The following is a 23,436-nucleotide window of genomic DNA, read 5'->3' on the forward strand; positions in this document are numbered from 1 at the left end:
TTATGCAGGCTAATCACGCCCCTCTGGGAACGCCCAGGGACCGTGACTACTTGCCGCAGCTCACTGCCCACTGTGACTACTTGGGGGCAATTTACATACAGGGCGCCAAGTTTATAAAGTAAGTTTTCGGGCTGTACATTCCAGGGACAGGGGGTGTAGAGGCAGGTTTGGGAAGTGTGCTGGGTGCTGCTACAGCACATTTCCATAGCGTTACAGGCGTTTTTTAAGTGATTGGTTCCCTTTAAGGTTTTGGTTTTTCATGAAAAAAAATCCTTCATACATCTTCTTACTCAACATAGACAGGAGTGGGAGACCGTTTCTAGAAAAAGTATCATCTCCAGACGAAAGGAGGGAGATTATGCTGCAGTTTAGATGCTCTGGATGGTACTGTACGGAGGATCTTAAAGGCACATTGGGGGTGCTAAAAGTCACTTAAGTGTCATGTCTTGGTTAGGCTGACTTTCGTTGTCTCTGTGTGTGTGTTTTCTGTTAGGTACGTCTGATGGGAGGTCTATGTGAGTTGTGTGTTTGTTGTGGATCCATTGGTCACCAGTTGAGATGCTATACACTGTCTCGCAGTTGTTTAGTTGAGAAGGTCCGGTTTACGGGCCAAGTTCAGGTTAACACATAGGTCCGTCAGGGATTTTGAGAGACACCAGGGGGAACAGATGGACATGGATCCCGGAGTCGTAATTTCCTCCCCTTCTTCACACCCTGGGCCTTGTAATTGACGTAATATATGTAGGTGTCTCCTCTCTTCCATATTTCATATGTTGTATAAGTGTACAATTTTCTATTTCTTTTGCATTGTGTATGACATGATCTGTACACTTTTCAGAAAAAGACAATAAAATTATTGTTAAAAAAAAAAAAAAAAAACATAGACAGGAGTGACCCATGGGAGTTCCCAATCTGGTGGACTTGAGACTAGTGTTGAGTGAACTTGCAGAACTATTAGGGATCGACAACATTCTCTGAACCCGGACGCTCGGCATTTGACTCCTGTTGGCTGTATCCATGTTTTCAAGGGCTTCCTAGCCAACTTTTCCAGCCGCCAGGAGTCACATGCTGGGACTTTGGGATCGGAGAATGTTGCAAAACTCAAACCTCGCCACTTGACTCCCAATGGCTAGAGAAGTTGGCTGTATCCATGTTTTCCAGGACTCCCTAGCCAACTTCTCCAGCCGCAGAGAGTCTAACGTCGAGCATTCGGGTTCGGACAATGTTGCGGAACTTAAACAGTTCGACAAGCTACCTGAAACATCTATGTATGACATTAAATGTATGCCGTATAATATGCAAATTATCTCTCCTCCTGTAGATAAGAAGATGTCTCTCTAGTGCCACCTATTGGAGATTGCACTACTGTGCCAGGAGGAGAACTAATTTGCCTACATTGCCCAGGGAGCATTGCCTGAGCTATAAAACTCCCTATGCCAGCTGAGCTGTCTTCCCAAGGAAACACATTGCCCCCTCGGCACCTTGTAATAGTACATTTTCCATGCATTGACTATACATACTGTCACTTTCTGAAATAATAAACGCATCCTCCAGCACTATATCCCTGTATCATTCGTCGATGTCTCCTATGAATTATCTGTAACTGTAGCATTTTCAGTAAGACATAATGAATGTATATATTTCCCATGCTGGATAAGAGTAGTAATGACATCCCCGGCCTCCTCTGACCGGCCTCGGCCACATGCTGCTTCTCTGTGATATTTTGTTTCCAGCCAATTGCACCATTGAGGGATTTTCCAAATAATTAAATCACAGAGGACGGACACGGCAGGAAATGTCAGCTCATGTCTATAGCACATTCCAGGGACGTCTCTTTATTGGGTTGGTTTACAAAAAGCAACATAAACAAGTACGAACCTGCACTAAGGGGCAATAAAGATGTAAAAAAATAAAAAAAATTAGATGCACAGTGAAAGCAATTTCAGCTTTTCCTGGAATTTTGTTATACAGTGACTGGGGTGGGGGCCTCAAGGTTTGGGGCCCTATAGTTACAACATTCTAGGAGCCCATTTACTAGGAGCCCAACTATACTGAACTTATTTCTAACATGTCTAATGAGAAGGAAAGCAATGTCCTACACAGGGTGAGCAAAATGAACCGTTCCCAAGTCAGAGGTCTCTGGAGGGCGCTGTGCTACTTCAAATGATACAAAAATCAAAAAGCGCTAGCGTTCAGATGATATGCTCGCTATTTATTGTATTAAAGAATATGGTTAAAAAAAATCACTGATAGGTGGCGCTGTAGCAATAACTGTAGTGTATTTGCAGAAATTGAGGCTTTTACAGATACGTGGGTGATCCATTGTTATTTCCTAACAGTGTGGCCTCACAGCTCATACAATCTAAGACTATGTTCACACTGCACAAGTTCCGAAGTAATCGCTGCCGTTGTTGCAGATTTGAATCAATGGCCGTGATTACTATGGAACTTACGTAGTGCCACAGGCTAAGGGAATCCCGGCTGAAGCGTATACACATAGTATACACTCCAGCTGGGATCCCTAGCGGCGCTGCAAAAAAAATAACTGAATAGCGGCCGCAGGAAACCTATTAGTGCACACAATGCCGCACGCTCCATTGTGTGCGGCAGCGAATTCGGATGCGGGCGCCAGGAATGTGCCCACATCTGCAGTACTGCAGTACCAGACAGGATGATATTGTCTGACATTGGCTGTTCTGTGACCCAGCCGGGTCATGGAACAGCCGATCTCTTACACCATGTGAACACGGCCTAAGGCCGTATGGCTTCTGGTTAGATGTTAGATCTAAAGATGAACATGACCCATTGAACGTTGTTATTTGTACAATATTTTTATTTACTTATTGGAGAGCTCATCATCTGAAGGGCCCATTGTCTGACTATGTTTTCTTTTGGAGCGGAAAAACACCCTCCAGAGCCCTCCAAGTTGTGGAAGGTTAGAGGGGTTGTCCAGCGAAATTTTTTTTCTTTCAAATCAACTGATATCAGAAAGTTATTTAGATTTGTAATTTACTTCTGTTTAAAAATGTCAAGTCTTCCAGTACTTATCAGCTCCTGCATTTATATGACCACGCCACCCTCCTCACTTTGCAAACTTTTTGCATGTACCACACCACACATTAAGGGCGTTTCTTAGGGGTTAATAAATTCTTAAAGGGATTCTCAGATTTAAAAAATTCTTATTAAACAGAACAATAAGCTGTTTATAAAGTATACCGCTACTGGGTCTCACAGCATTCAGCTGAAATCTATGGAGAAAACGGAATACTAACTGTTCAGTGTCGCTGCAGCGCCACCATAGGGGAAAAAAAGTATTACACAGTGTCCATTTAAATCAATGTGCTGTCTTTGTTATACAAAGAGGGGGAGACACTCTTGATAACCAGTTCTGGTCAAGACAGGAAGCTACTAAGCTGTGGATTCCCCCTCTTTCAACTCAGAATTCTCTAGTAGGGTTTATAAAAACACACTTTCCAATGTGCACAACCCCTTTAAATAGACTGTTTCTATCCCTTTTTTCATGAAACTTTACAGGTAAATCACAATTGTGTCTTCCCCCATCTGCAACCAGAGGGAGCTCACTGCATAGGGATTGATACAGTCCCTATTGAACCCTATTGAGTAATAAACAGGATGCAGTGAGGCCCCCTAGTGGTGAAAGATTTTTTTGTTTTTGCTAATTGCTTATATAGTTATTAGGAACTGTATAGGGAAGCAGTGCGGAGCTGGAAAACCCTACATTACTGCACATAAGTGGAATTCTCCATTAACCTTGATGTTTTATGTCAACTTTATATCCAAGTCTCTTTCTCAGTAACTACGAAACTGATACAGAATACACAAAATAACATTTTTCTTAGGAAATCTGCATTTCACAACCTAGGAAAAACCTTGTAATCTTATCCGTCTCCTTTTATCATGACTTGCGATACGAAGAAACAGTAGCGGACTCCTCTCCTTACTGAGAATCCTATGGACATCCACAACCTCTCTCACGTAGCATAGGGGGGTTTTATAGGGACGGAGCAGCAGGAAATCCTGCATATGTTTTCCTTTAAGTTGCGGAACTTCTAAGGCCTGTTCCATTTCTCTTCAAACATCCTCACACTGTTGTATAATAACAGGAGCAGGGAAAGGGAGGGAGGGGGGAGGCAGGAAGTGTCACGGTGCAGCCGCACAGAGGGGCACCACCATTGGGATTCAAGAACGAAAATATTTCCACTTTTTTTTTTTTTTTCTCTCGTTCACAAATTTTGTTTCTCTGTAAATGGATAAAGCTATGTCTGGGGTGGAAATCACTGCGGCGCATCCAGACTGCCTATCTGTTACTGTTATGTGAAACTTATGGGATCCCTCAGCCTGGATATCATTGTCTGGATAGAAGTAAGTACAGTCTCCTCGTGATAACAGGATGTGATGGGAGCTGCGGGTTGTGTATAGGGTTTCTGCTCCTAGATGGTATATTAGGAATACAAGGATAGAGATGTATAATGTATCCAGTATAGATAGAAGAAGAGGATAAAACCAATGGGACCACAGCCACTTCTATAGGAGTTGCTTCTTATACGGGAGATTGTAAGCTCCTCTAGATAACGTGCATCAATGTGGGACATTGTATTTGACATTTTGTATTTTTATGTATCCAAAACAACAACAATAGCAACAAAAACAACAAATATTATTAGTATAATAAAACTTTGCATCAATAATATTTACAGAATCATTGTATTTTGATGTCAAAATGTAACTATTAGCATCCTGTCCTGCTAAGGACTTTTGTGCAAACAATATACCGTATCAGCCATCTGAATGAAGAGGTTCTGCAGCAGCAGCGAGTACTGTACAGTTCTGAGTCATGTAAGGAATCGCACTGCTGCAGATGGTAATGAAAGGGACAAGGGAATCTTATATCAGTCAGTCAATTTTAACAAGAATCTCTTCATTTGTCTATGTAAAGAGGTTCTGCAGCAGCTGAGATATGTATTATAATGAGTAATATACCCCCTATTAAAAGTCACCTTAGAGTTCTGTGATCTATATGAAGGCATAAAATGCATCAATAGGATGTTGAAGCTCCGCAGTAAGCCATAATATTCTTATTATTTACCGTTTATTTTTTATTTATTTATTATGTATTTATTGTACCATTTTATTATTTATTTATTATGTATTTATTGTACCACTTTATTATTTATTTATTTTATGTATTTATTGTACTAGTTTATTATTTATTTATTATGTATTGTACTAGTTTATTATTTATTTATTAGATATTTATTGTACCATTTTATTATTTATTTATTTATTTTATGTCTTTATTGTACCATTTTATTATTTATTTATTATGTATTTATTGTACCACTTTATTATTTATTTATTTATTTTATGTATTTATTGTACTAGTTTATTATTTATTTATTATGTATTTATTGTACTAGTTTATTATTTATTTATTAGATATTTATTGTACCATTTTATTATTTATTAGTTATTTCTTGTACCAGTTTATTAGTTTATTATTTATTTATTTTATTAGTTATTTCTTGTACCAGTTTATTATTTATTTATTTTATTATGTATTAATTGTACCATACAGTTTCCAATAAGTTTCCCATAATTTTTTTTAATGATAATTATGATTGACAATTACTATTATATTGTTACTATACAGTATTTTTATTACAAGTTTATTATTTCATATTTATTTGCTACCTGCAGTTCTTCTTTGGAGACAATGGGAGGAATTTATTATGATATGTATGCTGTTTTTTTTGACAGTTTTGTATTGTTCACAACACTTTTCCTTAAAGTGTGTGTGTTGGGGGGCTGTTTAAGGGTATGTTCACATGTACTTAATCCGCTGCAGATTTCGCGCTGTGGATTGGTTTCTGTAGATTTAATCAATGTAAATAAATAGCTAAAATCTCAGCATAAAATCTACCGAATCAGATCTGCAGCATTGAATCTGTATTGTATTAAGTAGGTGTAAACGCATCCTTACAGAATTTAAAGATACACAGACCCACCAAATGTACTGGAGGGGTATGTGTACTTTAATCCATTGCTGATTTCACACTTCACCTTCAGCTTAAATCTATATAAATGAATAGCTGAAATCTGCATAATGTGAATGCCCCCGTACAGATTTATATAGATTTAAGTTTAAAGGGAATCTATTACTAGGTTTAATTCACCTTAAATGAAGGCAGCATAAACTAGTGACAAAAATGTTGAACATTTTAGTGTATTACTTACATCATTCTGTTCAACTGTTCTCCTAATATGCAGGAGAATGGCTTTAGGCTGTACCAATAACTTAGCCCCCATCTGATTGACCGCTGTCTGCCTATACACAGTATAGATGGACAACTGCCAGAGTGTGCTGGTGCTTATGAGTATCCAGGACTACTGAGAACCCACACAAAATGGAGAGGCCTAGTTATTCTCCATGTTACTCAGGAGGATATCTCTGTATCAGCTGCACAGAACAATGTAAGAGATACATCATTCTGTTCAACTTCTCCATCACTAGTTTATGCTACTTCTAGATAGGGCAACATAAACCTACTAACAGACACTCTTTAAGGCTATGTTTACACAATGTTTCTTTTCAGCCATATTTTGGATGGTCGTCATTATGAGATGAACATTTTTTAGCCTTAGGCTATGTGCACACTTAGTATGAGACCGGCCGTTCTGTGACCCGGCAGGACTTCATCAATTACCGCGGAACTTACGTTGTGTGAACATAGCCTTAAGGTACACAGACATGCAGCAAATGAAGTAGAGGAGTCCAACTCTTAATACATTAGATGTATCTTACCATAGCATACTAAAGTGCACCAAGAGGTTAGCTAAGAATCTATGCATCAAATGTAATAAAAAGAACAACAAAAAAAACTTTACTCATCTCTCCAGTTTCCATGGGGATCCAGTATAGAATCTCCGGTGGGCACCCAGTCTTTGTTTACTAGCGGGCAGTGTGTGACTACTGAAACCAGTCAACGTCCTTACTGGTCACAGAATCACCACTCATTAATTGGAGCCATGATGCTAGTAGTATGGCATTTGCTGAGACCACTAAAATACAGGCAAAAAAGGAAGGGGAAAAAAGGCTAAAAGGCAAAAAATTGGCCAAAGCAAAAAAGAAAAGTTTCAGTAAATGGCTGAAAATTTCACCTGTGCTGTAATATAAGAGTTAAAAAAGTTATATGTGAACAAAGCAATAAAGAGAACACTGTAAGGAGGTCGGAGGCCAAAACTTACTTCAAATCGGGCTACTTAATACTCCCCTACATAAATGGTAAATTTTTGGCAGAGGTTGGCACACAGAGGTTGCAGAGCTTCTGAGACTTATGACACCATAGAGGTTTTGTAGGGCAGTTTTCCCATGGGTTTTGCCTGTACAGGGTGCAGTTCCATTCATCGCTATATATTATAGGATTGCTTGTCATGCAGTCCCCCATATCTAAATGCCCATACCACACTTTTGAATGAACCGTCTCTTCTATGAGTTACTGTCATTCACTTTTCCTGGCACATGTAGGAAGAACAGTTTGCAGATTCCCACTGTGCTTTGCTTTGGGAAATTTATAATTAGAACAAAGTAGTTGCCTGGGAGTATTCAGACATTTAATAATGTACAGTGATTTTTTTTCTTTCTGGTTAATGGCATTTGCCCAGCTGGCGGGGAGTCTAGATCCATCACCGGCCATACACGTGCACATAAATATTGCTCTAGTCATCTTTAATAGTGAATTAATTGAGGAGCCAGCTGCCGCATTAGGCTATTTATTGAGTGTGTGTATTCCAAGACTGTGTTTCCCGGTGCGAGGCTTTCCAGCTGTTGCAAAAACTAACTGAAGGCTGTCAGGGCATGCTAGGGGTTGTAGTTGTTGTAACAGCTGGAGAACCTCAGGTTGGAGAATTGTGCACCTATTGGTTTGGAGAGATGCCATGCAATACCACATTTCTCCTGTAGTGGCCACTGCAGGAGAAATAGGCGATCACAACTGATCACTATGGGTCAACTTTTTTTCTATGGTCGAAAATCGCTAATAACCTTGGTTCCCATGATACTTTACAGCGTAACATTTAGAATTTGAACATTTGCCAACACTTTTAAGGGAACTTTCACATTTGTGTCAGAGGTTCTATTAGAAGACTGTGTCACAGATTCTGTACAGTGTCTCTTCCATTACTAAACATTCCACTCTGTAGTTTCTGAGAAAACTTGGTGGCTACCAATATGGCTTTCATTACAGGACCTGTAACTTAGCTGTCAAGAAGTCATAGATAGCTAATATGCCTAGTCTTAAAGGGGTGTTCCAGAGTTAGAAAAACATGGCTCCAAAAAATGCCACATCTGTCTTTAGGCTATGTTCACACAATATATTTTCGTAAAAGAGCAGCTGCTATTGGCGATTGCAACAACGGCCGTGATTAAGACAAAAATGTACGTTACGTTGCCGTCTGTGGAATCCCGGCCGGAGCAAAAACATAGTATACGCTCCAGCCGGGATCTCTAGTGGCGCCGCAAAAAAACTGACATGTCAGTTTTCTGCGTCCACTATTCATTGAATAGCGGCCGCAGAGAACCTGTCAGTGCACACAATAAAGTGCGTGGCTCTGGCCGCACCCTCCATAGTGTGCAGTGGGGAGTTCTGATGCGGGCGTACACTGATGCGCCCGCATCAGAACTCAGTGGCGCTAAAGATTATCCGGCCCGTACTGCAGTACCGGCCCGAGATGATCTTATCTGACACTGGCCTAGTCACGGAACATCCGGTGTCATACAATGTGTGAACATAGCCTTAGGCTGTACGCGGTATTACAACTTAGTTTCATTCACTTCAACAGAGCTGCAATACCACAAACAAACTGAGGACAAGAGTGGCGCTGTCTCTGGAAGAAAGCAACTGTGCTTTTTTTATCCTGCATAAGAAACACATTGATTGTTCCTGTGTGGTTACATAACCATGCAGATATGCTGGGAAAAGTGAGCTCATCCTTAAAGGGGAACTGTCTGCAGGTTACACCAATATAACTGCTGATAGTCCCCTATTGTACACAGAACGCAGAGCAGGATGATATATCTGTTATCTTCCTCCTCTGCACCGTTCTCGTTTTGTTAGCTGTGTAATACTCGGTCCGGAGCACCCCCCCAAAACACGAGCCTTGGCTTGGCACTATGGAGGCGGGGCAGTGCTCCTAACGGTGCTCCACACCAAAGATTATACTGCTAACAGCACAGGAATGGCACAGAGGAGAAAATTAAGAGACATAACATCCTGCACGCCTCCCTGTGCACAATGGGGGGCTATTAGCAGGTAACATTCGACTAACCTGCTCATAGTTCCCCTTTAAGCGGAGATATAATGGTCCCCATATTGGTCGTTGTCTTCCAGTTTTAAGCAAAAAATGGAATAAAATTTTTAATGACTACATTTTAGCTAAATTTTTTTACTTTGGGCTAAAGGGCCTATCAGCAGTGTTACCTACTGAATAGGAGGTGGCCACCTCTGACACTGACTAGCCACTAGGTGGCACTTTCCTAAACACTATTAGTCCCTTCCCCCGACACTCTGTAGTTGATGGGATCTGTAGATCCATCTGCAGACCATGGCTATCAGGGTATAGAAGGTTCAGTTGCACTTGGACTTTGAGGCCTTATGTGACCTATGGGACCCCTAGTGCACCCCTATAGGGACTTCCTTGTATTGGGTGTGATAAAGGAGAAGTCATTGACTTTCCGAGAAGCGACTAGTCCCATATGGAGAAGAAGGGAATGACGTTATTATGTGCTATAGAACTGTCTTGATGAAAGTTGATGCTTGTATCGTCGGCAAGTTGTCACTTCTGAGTTACGAGCTGTCAGATACTGTAAGAACATTTATATTTATTTGTTTTTTTTAAGGAGAAAGATGGTTCTAGTCCCCTGAAGGACAAGGGAGCCGAGATGAAATTGTGCCATAATCTTTATAGGCTTGAATATATTATACATTGAAGTAGCAAAGTTCCCAAAACTTTTTTCTCATTTGAGTTAACTTGTATTTTACATGGCCGTGGACCCTCCTACTCCAGAGTCCAGACAGCTTTATATCTGTGCTATATACTATGAATGATATATACTGTATATATAGGCTTCAGTATGTCCCTCCTGTGACTGATACTTTTCATCATCTTGTTGTCTGCCACTTTCTTTTGTCTTGGTTGTGTTGTTTTTCTCTATGGGAAACTGATGCATCAACGACTGAACTTTCCAGATATCGTTGTATTTATATGAACTTGGAGCAAAAAGGGAATCTACATGTCACTGATTATGTCATGAAAGGGGTACTCCAGCCAAAATATTTTTCTTTCAAATTAACTGGTTATAGAAAATAATATAGATTTGTAATTTTCTTTAATTTACTTCCTGTACTCATCATCTGCCGTATGTCCTGCAGGAAGTGGTGTATTCTTTCCAGTCTGACACAGTGCTCTCTGCTGCCACCTCTGTCCAGGTCAGGAACTGTCCAGAGCAGGAGAGGTTTTGTTTGCCACTGCTCTGGACAGTTCCCGTCTCGGACAGGAGGTGGCAGCAGAGAACAATGTGTCAGACTGGAAAGAATACACCACTTCCTGCAGGACATACAGAACCTGATAAGTAATGGAAGACTGGATATTTTTTTTAAATAGAAGTAAATTACAAATCTATATAACTTTCTGACACCAGTTGATTTGAAAGAAAAAGATTTTCGCTGGAGTACCCCTTTAAATATTATTTAGAAGATGCTAACTAGATATTAATAGAGATTGTGGAGGATAACTTAGCAGGTGTGTTACTGCCAGTGGGACATACTTGAGGGACCCGAGGGACACAATTCCACCTCCTTCACCATATGTAGTCCATATGGCATCAGTTCTGCACTATCACTTCTGATATGAGTGACATTTGAATGACATCAGATCCTATAGATGAGATATACGGTGTATACAGCCCCCGCTCTATACTGCCAGTCTGGATAACATTTGGCATCTCTAAGTGGCAGAAGTGCAAGAAAACTTGATTTCATCTCATCTCTCATCCTCTATGTGTAATTGCTTTTTTTGATATTTGTCAAATATTTCTACTAGAAGAAGAGTTTAATGAATTCCTACTAGAGATTCTGGGTGGTTAGAATACATTAGTAGATGGCTGGAAGTAAATTAATATTTTCATCATTAACTAAAGTGGAGTTGGAGCAAAAAAAAAAAAAAAAAAGTTCAGCAACCCCAGTCCCATAGGCATCAGGTATGATGATGTTACTTCTGAAACTGCAACGTATATATCCATCCAGGGCTCGGAAAAGGGGTGGCGGACCAGGGTTCAACTTACATAGAGGAATAAAAAGCTATCCAAAAAAAGTAGCAAGCACTATTTCATAGAGTTATGCTGCCTTAAATGAGTGACAGAAATGCTGAAAAGAACAGCGTATAACTTACATAATTCTGTTCAACCGTTCTTCTAATATGCAGGAGAATGTGATTTATACTGGACCTCTGCCCCGCCCTCCTGCTTCTGATCTGATACACAGCATGGATAGCAATAAGCAGTTATCAGCAGGCGGAGTTTGCTGGTGCTCATCAATATCCAGGAGTACTAAGCATACGCACATAATGGAGAGGACTACTTATTGTTCATGTAACAATAAGTAAGTGATACATCATTCTTTTCAGCTTCTTTGTCGCTAGTTTAAGATATCTGTACAAAGGACACCATTAAAGTCAGTAGGGTCAGTAAGGCTCCAGTAGTGTCCTCAGTACACTGGATCAAACAGCTCCATTTACTGCAGGTGTGAACATAGTCTAACAGGAAGATACTTTATTATATATTCTTTATACTTTGTGATAGAGTAGAGACAATTTCTGACAATTTTTACATCCCATTTCTGTATATGTACATGCTAACTGAGAGGAGTAGAGGGAATCTGGTTATTGATATACACAGTATTTCTCCACCAGAAGGAAGAGATCTTGATCCTTGGTGCCTCCTATTGGAAGTAGCATCCATTCAAGTCGATGCTTGATACCTTTAAATATGACAGAGGATTATTATTCCAACCAGTATCTCCTTCGTAAGTAAAGTGCAGGGTGGTCACTGACTAGCAGAGAGGCCCTAGTTGTGGGACTCATGGGGTAATGTTGCACCAAACCGGCATGTGAAGTCTTATAGGCCTTGCAATGCTTCATGGGAAAATATGCAAAGTAGCTCTCCATCAGCTTAAAGTACTTACTCTCTGGAGCCACCTACTGCAAATAGAGAAACTAACATACTATAGACAGCTGCAGCACCATCACAGGTGAAAGGAGGTACTACACATGTTCATGTAATGCTCGACAAGCTGAGTCCTCCAGGGTAAAAGACCCTCTTTATATCCATTCCTAATAGATGGGGGTCCTATGAAGAATATGAGAGTAAAAGTGGTTATAAAGTTAGATATATTTGTAAATTACTTTTATTTAAAAATCCCCAGTCTTCCAGTGCTTGTCAGCTGCTGTATGTCCTGCAGGAAGTGGTGTTTTCTTTTCATGCTGACACAGTGCTCTCTGCTGCCACCTCTGTCCATGTCTGGAACTGACCAGAGCAGTAGAAAATCCCCATAGAAAACATTTCCTGTTTTGGACAGTTCCTGGCATGGACAGAGGTGGCAGCAAAGAGCACTGTGTCAGACTGAAAAGAAAAAACACTTCCTGCAGGACATACAGCAGCTGATAAGTATGGGAAGACTTGAGATTTTTAAATAGAAGTAAAGTACAAATCTATATAACTTTCTAAAACCAGTTGATCTGAAGGAAAAAGATTTTCGCTGGAAACCCCCTTTAAATAATAGAGTGTTTGACCAGGTAAACTTTAATGTATTCTATAAAGTTTATATATTGTTTTATACAAAGTATAATGTTGGGATTTACTTAGAAATGTACATAGTGGTATGTTTTTTTTCTTTTTGTTCCCAATATGTCAGTACATCTGTTGTGCTTAACGTTTATATAAAAGCAAAAGAAGCAGATATATAAAAATAGCCGACATTTCCTCTTCAATATTTATAGTGATTGACAGCTTCAGGATGCTGCGGTTGGAGGGGGGATGTAGAATTTGCTGTCTCAAGCTGAGTTTCTGAGGCCTGCTGAGTGGAAGAGCAACGCTATGACCGGAACATGTCTCCGGCTGCCCTCCCTAGGACTGTAACTAAGCATTTAATTGGGAATCTGGGTAATGAGCGTGTAATCCCCCAAGGAAGACATCCAGCCAAAGTTCTTATCCTTGAGGTTAGCTCCGTTTCCTGAAACAGGGATGAATAAGAGCATCCTCAAAAATGTGCTTTATATATAGGCAGTTCCCATGGATCAGTCACTTTTAGTTTTATTCCTTGGTGTTTAAGGTGAAGAGACATCATAGAGAAATGTCAAAAGTCTTGATCGGTCCGGGTCTAGGGGGCCTATTCCACAGCCGATCGTTGATATAGGTTTGGACCTATAATTGTTGACGATATGCAAACAGAATATATTATCTATCCATGCTCCAGCGCTCTGCTTCTCCCCGGGTCCCGCGCGCTTCAGCTTCAGAGCGGCCTGTCTTAGCTGACAGGCCGCTCAGCCAATCACAGGCCAGGACCGCCGCGGCCAGTGATTGGCTGAGCGGCCTGTCCGCTGAGACAGGCCGCTCTGAAGCTGAAGCGTGCGGACCCGGGGAGAAGCACAGAACAAGAGGAGTCCTGCAGCATGGATAGGTAATGTATACAGTTTAAGCAAGGGCTGCAAGGACAACAGGAACGATGTCCATGCAGCCCTTGGTAAACGTTTATCAGGCCGTGTAATAGGCCCAGTAAATGTGCGCCGATCTATCAGATCAGACTCATTTAAAGTTATTATCGGGCCCTGGTCGACCCGTGTAATAGGACCCTAAGTGTTCAGACCCGTACCGATCGGGAGAACGAGCCAGGAGAAGACGCACTGCAGAACGTCCTCTCCCCGCTCCGAGTTAGAAAAGAGACTCGGCCTCCATAGAGCCCCATTATAAGAACAATCAGACCCGGATTGATCAAAATTTTTAACATGTCTCTATGATGTCAAAAGTTGTTTGTTTTTTTTACAACAGTGACACTTTGAGTAATGTAAAAAAAAACTTTGGTTAGTTTTAAAGGTCTTTGCAAGGTTTCCCCCATGTTGTGGTCAATCAGTGACCACAGTGGCCACCTGTCTCAGCTACTGAGATGTTCCTTTGTTGGGGACTTCAGAACGGCAGCTGCAGCAGGGGATAGAGGGAGTGAGGTGAAGATGAGTCAAATCTTTTTTTCTGTGCTGCTCCATTCTGGGTGCCTGGATAAGGAGGATCCAGTCCTGGGAAACTTCTCCCAGTTTCCCAGGACAGGATCCAGCTCTTCCAGGCACCTGAAGCGGTCCGGCACGGAGTTCAAAGGAAGCAGGCTGGTGAAGACTAGCAAAGTGCTCATCCCTAATAAATAAATATATATATATATATATATATATATATATATATATATATATATATATTTATATACACACATATCTGAGATGGCATATCTATAAGACAATAGATGGGAGGCCAGGCCAACCTTTAGCACTAAGTCCCATGAACCTTTAGCTATGCCCTGGTTGTAAGGTCAGCTGACCCCTGTTCTACATAGGAGATTTGCATCTATCACACATTCATGGTATATCCTGTGTATATACCAAAAATCATCCCTGTTGGCAATACCCCTTTAAGATTTGTCTCCCTATGTTCATGCAGGTAGCAATAACATCTCCTCCATCTGATCCACATCCTCTTATTCAGTGAAGCCTAATATATTTTTTTATGGGTGTGATTTTAACCACCAGATTTGGTGGTCACCCAGGGGTTAATGCGCCGTACCTTGTTATAGCAGGGAATATATCAGTGTGTGTTTACTCCATTCCTTCTACCTTACTTGAAGAAGCTTTAATAATACATTACCTCCATAGTACAGCCATCCCCTGAGAGGTTCCCTCTGTCTCTGACATACACTGTAATAGTACAGATGAGTTTCCAGGACCGGGGAAATGTTTTTAGCCTCAATGGATATTTTACCAGACGATAATTAATATTCCGGGCAGCAATTTATTCGCTGCAATTATTGGAACATTTTGGGTAATTATGAAACAGCTGCTACATTAGCAGGAAATGTACAGATTTCATTCATCTTTGTCATCTTCAATAACGTTAACAGGGTTTTATCATCCTATAAGCCTTTCCTATTGAGTAGATGAAGTATTGGGCCTTCTGTGCTGCAATACTGTATAGATGAACTATAGGCCTCATATACATGGCTGTATATGGAGCCAAAGACTCTATAGAAAAAAGCCAAACTACTGCCTGGTTTAGAAAACTCATATTCCAATATCCAGTAAAATCCATTTTTGGTTGATAAAAGGTACTTTCAATAATTGTAATGCTTTATGTCACCTGCGGGGGCACTGCAGGGAAAGTCTATAGCTCAGTCCTCCATAGATTAGTGGGGAGAAATATATTACCTAATCCATGAAGGTGATTAGACTGGATTAATATTCTATTTTAAAAAATTTATATAAAAAATATCATCTTTACCCTTAGAGCGCTATAGTCATACGCAAAAGTTGTTGCCAGTATTATTGGACCCAGGGCCCAAGAAAGTCATTCACAGCTAGTAGTCTACTTTCTGAATGCAGTTACAATGCAGTTACTATTGTTGATCCATTAGTACAGTTTAGACCCACTCCTGACTTTCCTGTAAGGCCCTATTCATTTCAGTTATGCCCCAATAGTAACATGTAGAGACAAGCAAACTTCAAGTATATTCATGTTCGTACGAATCCCAAACTCTCAGCTTTGGATTACTAGTGGCTGAAGAAGTTGGATGCAGCCGTAGGGAGTCCTGAAAAACATGGATATAGCCTATGGCCTAAAGCAGCCCATGGCTGTACCCATGTTTTTCCGGACTCCTTATGGCTGGATCCAATTTCTTCAGGCACCAGTAATAAAATGCTGAGAGTTCATGTTCAGACAAACCCAACCGGACTCTGTTTACTCATCTCTAGTGGCATATACAAAAGAAGGGACCCATGGCAAGGACCAAAATGGGCTCCCATTATGGTGCCAAATTTTTCCATCTGGGAAAGTGGGGCTAGTCTTTATTTGCTCCTCCATACTTTGGAAACTAAAGAGGGAGCTCCATATAGGTTCTTACCACCCAATAACCAAGGTAGAAGGACCACTACAACTGGGACCCTTTGCCCCAAGGGCACATGGGCTTCCATTACTGTACATAAGCCTTTGTCCATCTATCGAGTAATATAATATTAGAAATCACAATCTACCTACAGGACCTCTGCCCTGATATGGTTAAGATCTGTGGATAAGCACCTAGATTTATTTCATCCCACCAGTTATGAAGTAACATGATGATATTAGACCTATATAAATGTAATTGCTCTTGCTCTCGCATCACCACGTTATATATGAATAAAATCTAACCACTTTCATCAGCTCAATTTAACGTTAATAAAACCCATCGGGTTATCAGCGAAAGAAATATGAATGCCGCGGGCCTCTCTGGTATATGGAACGGCTTGAAGTGACATATAAATTTAATGAATTTCCTTCAACGTTCAAGATTTGGCTTAAATTAATTTAAAGGGTAAGTTCACATTTATCCCCCTGTTACACTGAAAACCGAATTCCTTCTAAAACCGTATATATATCATTGCAGTTGTATACCCCTGTCACATTCACATTTTGTGACATCAATACAGACAGAGTTTGAAGTGATCCATCTTGGTAATAGCTGGAATGGTAACACCCAATTGTCTATTTAGCAATACCTTTCCAGGAAGAATAACAGAGGAACATCACCAAAAGATGTTCCAGAATAATTATATGAGGAATACTCAGGTTTCACTGCTTACATTGATGAACGATTCTTCGCAGCCTCCCTAGAGTAAATAAAATATTAGCAACCCCATATTTGTTTTAGTACTTGGGTGCTAAGCTCTTAAAGGGAATCTTGCGTTAACATAGCCTGCTAGCCCCTTTGTATAGGTAGATTGGTGCAGTGACGCTGAACTCAACAATGTCCTTGGTTTTAAAATCGGTTGCACCGTTACGGAAATATGGGCTGAGAACTTTATTTGTAAATTAGTTTGCTTGGTGCACTGGAGGTGGTCCCAAAGCCAAAGTGCATCGCTTTGCCCCGTCTGCTGATGATGCCGCATTATCAATATTCATGGTGATTCAGGTAGAGAGCGAAATCACAGCTTAACCACCAGGAATATTAATGATCCAGAATAATCGATTGGCAGGAAAAGCAATGGACTGGAGGCACTGGGACCACCTTTAGTGTACCAAGCAAACTCATTTGCATATAACATGTTTGACCCATATCTCTGGGCCAGTACAGCCCATTTGAAACCTGAAGACATTGTTAAGCTAAGCATCACCAGGCCAGTCTGCACATACAAAGAGGTTAGCATAGGCTATGGTAATGCTAAATTCCCTTTAAATGTTTTTTTTTTTTTTTTTTTTTGTACTAGATGTAATGTAGATGACCAATCCTTATATTATAAGTATCAGAAGAAGGGTTCCATTTTTCAGATGGGATAAAACTGCAATACTCAAAATCACATCCACACCAATCTGATATCGAAAACCATTCCGAAGGATAGGTCGTGGGTATTGTAGTCCTGTAAACCCACTCTCACTTCTTTTATGGGAACCTTAATCTTAATCTTTGTAGGGAAAAGATTCAACATAGATTATTATTTATTGGTCGATTTTGATGTGCTTAGGAGTAGGGATGGTCCGAACCCGCCGAGGTTCGGGTTCAGCTGAACCCGAACGCTCGGCATCGGATTCCCGCTGTCTGCCCGCTCCGTGCAGCGGGCGGATACAGCGGGAGGACCGCCTGGAAAACTGGGATACAGCCTATGGCTATGGCTGTATCCCAGTTTTCCAGGCGTTCCTCCCGCTGGATCCGCCCGCTGCACGGAGCGGCAGACAGCGGTGATCATTGCGGAGGGTTCGGGTTCGTACGAAACCCCGTCCGAACCAGGTTCGGACCATCCCTACTTAGGAGTCCAGTGGGTGGCCCTATAATTGAATGGTACTTTCCACTGGACTCCGAAGAACCTTTTCCCCCAAAGATATACAGTATATGAATCTTCCCGCTCTTCCTGCTCTATAAGATGGTGCGAAGTACATAAAATTTTTATGGTGGCACCATGAAATTTTAAAATGTCGGGCAGGGGAGGGGGGGGGATTAAGAAAATAATAAACAAGTAGAACTATCCATCCCCGTGCCTCCGCTCCTCCACTCCCAGGTCCTCTTGATGGCCGCTGGCTGAAAAACTGGGTCACGTATCTGTCTCCTCCAGCTGCAACGTCACAGCCCGGCTGAGCTGTTACGTGCTGTGATGGTGTCCCGCCCCAGTCACTGATTGGTTGAGCAGCCAATCACTAAGCCTGTACGTGACATTGCAGTTAGAAGAGCTGCAGGACACCGACGGCTGTCAACAGGACTCAGGAGCGGCGCTACAGGGCACAAGGAGGATGTTACTTTATTATTATTATTTATTATTATTTTTCTCCAACCCCCCCACCTGTTTGACTTTTTTTCAATTTGGTGTCACTTCTCCTTTAAGTCATTGGTAACATGTCTCTTGGATATGGCAGGAAAAAGCTGTCCTGCTCTGGCTCCTGTTATCTCCGCTTGGCTTCTTTTGGCCAGTGGTATGGACAGTCAATGACTGTAACGTCGTCTCCGAAGAACATTGAGCGTAATGACAAGAGACAAAGTTGCATGACGTCTTTCTAACTTCACCGCCACTTTATTGCAGGAATTTCACAACCCCCTCCCCCCCAACCAATGCAAAGAAAAGTCAAGAACTTTTTTTTTTCCCAACATGCAAAGATGACATAAGGAATGACATCATCCAATCCTCTTCTCCCTCCTCCTCGTAACATGAAATTATTCATTTTACAATGTGAACAGCTCTATAGGAATGTCTGATTTCCATAATGAGCGCCATTATCTACAGCAATACCCTTATTGATTGGTAACCACTGCCTGCACAGCTGCGGCCTGGGCTGTTTTCTGTTGTCAAATTTCCGACAATTATCGGAAAAGAATAAATAAAATCTGCCGGGTATTGTTCATCCCTTCAATGCCGGAGAAATTGCCTGTGATTATCGCTTGTTTGAGCCGCGGCGCCATATAGAACGTGTACGGCCGCTGTTCTTTAGGCCTGCGGAATATCCGCCAGTGTTTACCGTTTCTCCGTGTATTGATATGTAACGTAAAGCGGCAAAAATCACGTGAAATGATTGGAAAGGTGTTCTTTTTCTCCATTGTAAGTTAATATATTAAAATTTGCAAATCGCCGACTGCAAAAAAAATCTGATGAATAAGTAAAATATTCCTTTGTACTCGGTTTTCAAAGGCATCAATGCCGTTCCGATGGAGTTTGTACATTTTGGAAATAAAAGAAACTTGGCGATAGAGAACGGTAATTCAAAAGTAGCGGCTAAGCCGGGGTTTACAAAGCTACGGTTCTATATCTGAATGATTGGGAATTTAACTTCTTCTGCTACGCTGCAGTGTTATGGTTGGTGCCTGCTTAATGTGAAAGCTGTCGGGTGACTTATGTTGCCCTGAGAGCAGAAGAAGATAGAGGGAGAGAAGCAGAGCTCTGGGATATGGGGATGACGATGGGCCGCTCCTGCTAGTGTACTGGTACCGCCACCTGCTCCCGATCCGTGCCACCACCATGCTGCATCTGCCTTTGGCCCATAGGGTGTGCACATGTGCTCCTGCTACTTCAGGACCAGTGTGTGCACCCCTAATCTGTTTCCGTCTCTAAACATTATTACCTAGTTAAAGGGGAAAGGGGTACTCCAGCAAATTTTTGCCTTTTTTTTTTCAACTCAACTGGTGCCAGAAAGTTATACAAATTTGTAAATTACTTGTATTAAAAAAAATCTCCAGTCTTCCAGTACTTATCAGCTGCTGTATGTCCTGCAGGAAGTAGTGTTTTTTTTTTCAGTCTGACACAGTGTTCTCTGCTGCCACCTCTGTCCATGTCAGGAACTGTACAGAGCAGTAGCAAATAGAGATGATTGAACGGGGCCGAGCTTCAGGTTCGTACAAATCCCAACCATCAGCATTTGACTCCCTAGGCTGAACCCCTGTTTTTCAGGCAGTACTGTCTCCACCTTCCCCACGGAATGGGCAGGCAGCGGGAGTCAACCTGAACCTTGGCCCTGTTTGATCATCTCAAATCGCCATAGAAAACCTCTCCTGCTCTGGACAGTTCCTGACATGGACAGAGGTGGCAGCAGAAAGCACTGTGTCAGACTGGAAAGAATACACCACTTCCTGCAGCACATACAGCAGCTGATAGGTACTGGAAGACTGGACAGTTTTTATCAGAAGTAATTTATAGATCTGTATAGCTTTCTGACATCGGTTGATTTGAAAAAAAAAAAGAACCCCTTTAAGGTTGTCCTGCCCGGCAATACTTTGGTTCCCTAATGTATATAGCAAAGACATGCTAAATTCCTGATCATGGTATCTGTGTACGACCTGTGTTTCTTGTGTCTCCTGACCCTGTCTCTTTCTGACGTCTGTGTATCACAATGCCTGTACTGTTCCTGACTAGGCTGTCTGCCCATGACCTATGCCTGGATATGGTGACTCTTATCGGAGTCTTCTGATCCACCACCCACACTGGGATCATTCTCGGTACTTAGGGCCATATTGCACGGCCCAATAACCTTATGTAAGCGAGCGCTGATCTGGCAAAAACAGTGCTGGCTAGCTGAACCTATTGCATGGCTTAATAATCGTGCAGCTAGGGCTGGAGATATATAAATATATATATATATATATATATATATATATATATATATATATATATATATCTCAATGTCCGTGCAGCCTAATTTTGGGCCGGGGACAAAACATTTGAGTAGCATAGCCTTTGCTTTGTTACAGATATATAGGTTTATATGATTTGGAGTAGCATTTCTTAGTAAAAAAGACAGAGTAAATATTGTCAGGACTCTTACAAGGGTCCATGAGAGTCCTGATTACCCCACCCACAAAGGAAGATTGACAGCTGTCTTTGTATCAGTGTATCTGCTCATTGGACTTGAGAGTCCTGCAACATCTTTTGTCTTTATAAATAGATACATTGGTAAATAGAGGCAGTTTAGATGAATGGATAGGAGATAGATAGATAGATAGATAGATAGATAGGAGATAGATAGATAGATAGATAGATAGGAGATAGATAGATAGATAGATAGATAGATAGATAGATAGATAATAGATAGATAGATAGATAGATAGATAGATAGATAATAGATAGATAGATAGATGATAGATAGATAGATAGATAGATAGATAGATAGATAGATAGATAGATAATAGATAGATAGATAGATAGATAGATAGGAGATAGATAATAGATAGATAGATAGATAGATAGATAGATAGATAGACAGGAGATAGATAGATAGATAGGAGATAGATAGATAGATAGATAGATAGATAGATAGATAGGAGATAGATAATAGATAGATAGATAGATAGATAGATAGATAGATAGATAGATAGATAGACAGGAGATAGATAGATAGATAGATAGATAGATATTAAATAGATAGAGTGGGTTCACATTGAGGAATTCTCGTGGATAAACTCCGCTAAATTCCGCCGGCTGTACGCGCTCACGGACGCGCGCCTTTCCGACAGCTCCATAGACACCATTCTATGGGCCGGCTGATTCCGCATTCCAGCGAAAGAACTGCAGAATGCGGAATCAGCCGGCCCATAGAATGGTGTCTATGGAGCTGGCGGAAAGGCGCGCGTCCTTGAGCACGTACAGCCAGTTAAATTCCGCAGAGTTTCTAGGGTTCTAGCTTATGTAAGCGGGGATCACTCGACTTAGCTTGCATATAATTCCAGAAAGTAGCAGCACTCCTTGAAAAAAGACCACAGTTGTGGTCAGAAACGTCGCTGTTACTTGCATATGGATTGTGAATAAATCTAAATGTTTTTTTATTGAATTGGAGTGCTGCCACTTTTTGTAATTATATGGATAGATAGATAGATAGATAGATAGATATGTAAAGATGTTCCGCAGCACACCAGCATACGTGTAAAAGGTGATTTATTCCAAAAAAATACAGAAAAGTACAAAAGATGCGACGTTTCGACCTCCTCACGAGATCAGAGATCATTATCAAGCATGCTTGATAATGATCTCGTGAGGAGGTCGAAACGTCGCATCTTTTGTACTTTTCTGTATTGTTTTGGAATAAATCACCTTTTACACGTATGCTGGTGTGCTGCGGAACATCTTTACATACTTTTGGGGATCCCCGAGCCAGGGGACTGACTCCGTACAGCACCTGCTCCATGAACCTTTGGATGTGCGGCTTCCTCCTGTTTCTAGATAGATAGAGAGATAGATAGGAGATAGATAGATAGGAGATAGATAGATAGGAGATAGATAGATAGGAGATAGATAGATAGATAGATAGATAGATAGATAGATAGATAGAAGATAGATAGATAGATAGATAGATAGATAGATAGATAGATAGGAGATAGATAGATAGATAGATAGATAGATAGATAGATAGATAGATAGATAGATAATAGATAAATAGGAGATAGATAGATAGATAGATAGATAGATAGATAGATAGATAGATAGATAGATAGATAGATAGGAGATAGATAATAGATAGGAGATAGATAGATAGATAGATAGATAGATAGATAGATAGATAGATAGGAGATAGATAGATAGATAGATAGATAGATAGAAGATAGATGCACTGTAGCTCAGCATAAATAAATGTTTTCAATCCCACAATAAAGCATACAGTATGTTCTTAAATTCCTTATAGATCGCCGGACCCTTTACACCACGTCTGGTTCATGTTTGTACCCAAAATACCTGTCGTTCTGCCAAATGCAGTGATTGGCAAGTGTTCAGATTCCAGCGAGCCATTCTTCTTATCTCTTCATGCAGCACACTGGCCCATTTGCATGTGAATTATTAGTTGTTATTTGGCACAGAGGTTCGGGTATTTTACCAATTAGTGGCCGGGACATCTCGCCAGATTCCTGAGTATCACATTCGCGGCTGTTTTGTGTTGTGCGCTACATTCCGTTCTTTGTATGAGGAACGCATTAGAGGACTTCCTCCAGGGAGGATTGTGTCTTTTTTTCTTCTTGTAAGTCATGGAACTTTTTAAGGAAAGGTTATTTTTTGCAACCTATTTTTGTCCGGATAAGCTAACAAAACATTATTCCAAACAATAGACTGTACTTGATTTCTTTTACAGAAGTTTTTGGTGTTGTTCCAAGCTAAAAAAAAAAAAATTAATAC

General features: G+C 40.9%; 1 protein-coding gene across 14 annotated transcripts in view; it reads left to right on the plus strand.

Moving 5' to 3' along the window:
- Positions 1-23,436, plus strand: part of KIAA1217 (KIAA1217 ortholog) — a 454,907-nt gene that overhangs the window by 152,898 nt on the left and 278,573 nt on the right. The window contains exon 1 of one of the 14 annotated variants that reach the window (XM_069959067.1): positions 4,283-4,383. The exons of the other annotated variants lie outside the window; for them this stretch is intronic. The gene's annotated coding sequence lies outside the window, so the exon portion shown is untranslated. Of the gene's footprint in view, positions 1-4,282; positions 4,384-23,436 lie in introns of those variants that run through there. 14 annotated transcript variants of the gene reach the window in all.

This window comes from Dendropsophus ebraccatus, chromosome 2, assembly GCF_027789765.1.
Source record: "Dendropsophus ebraccatus isolate aDenEbr1 chromosome 2, aDenEbr1.pat, whole genome shotgun sequence".
Classification (NCBI taxonomy): domain Eukaryota; kingdom Metazoa; phylum Chordata; class Amphibia; order Anura; family Hylidae; genus Dendropsophus; species Dendropsophus ebraccatus.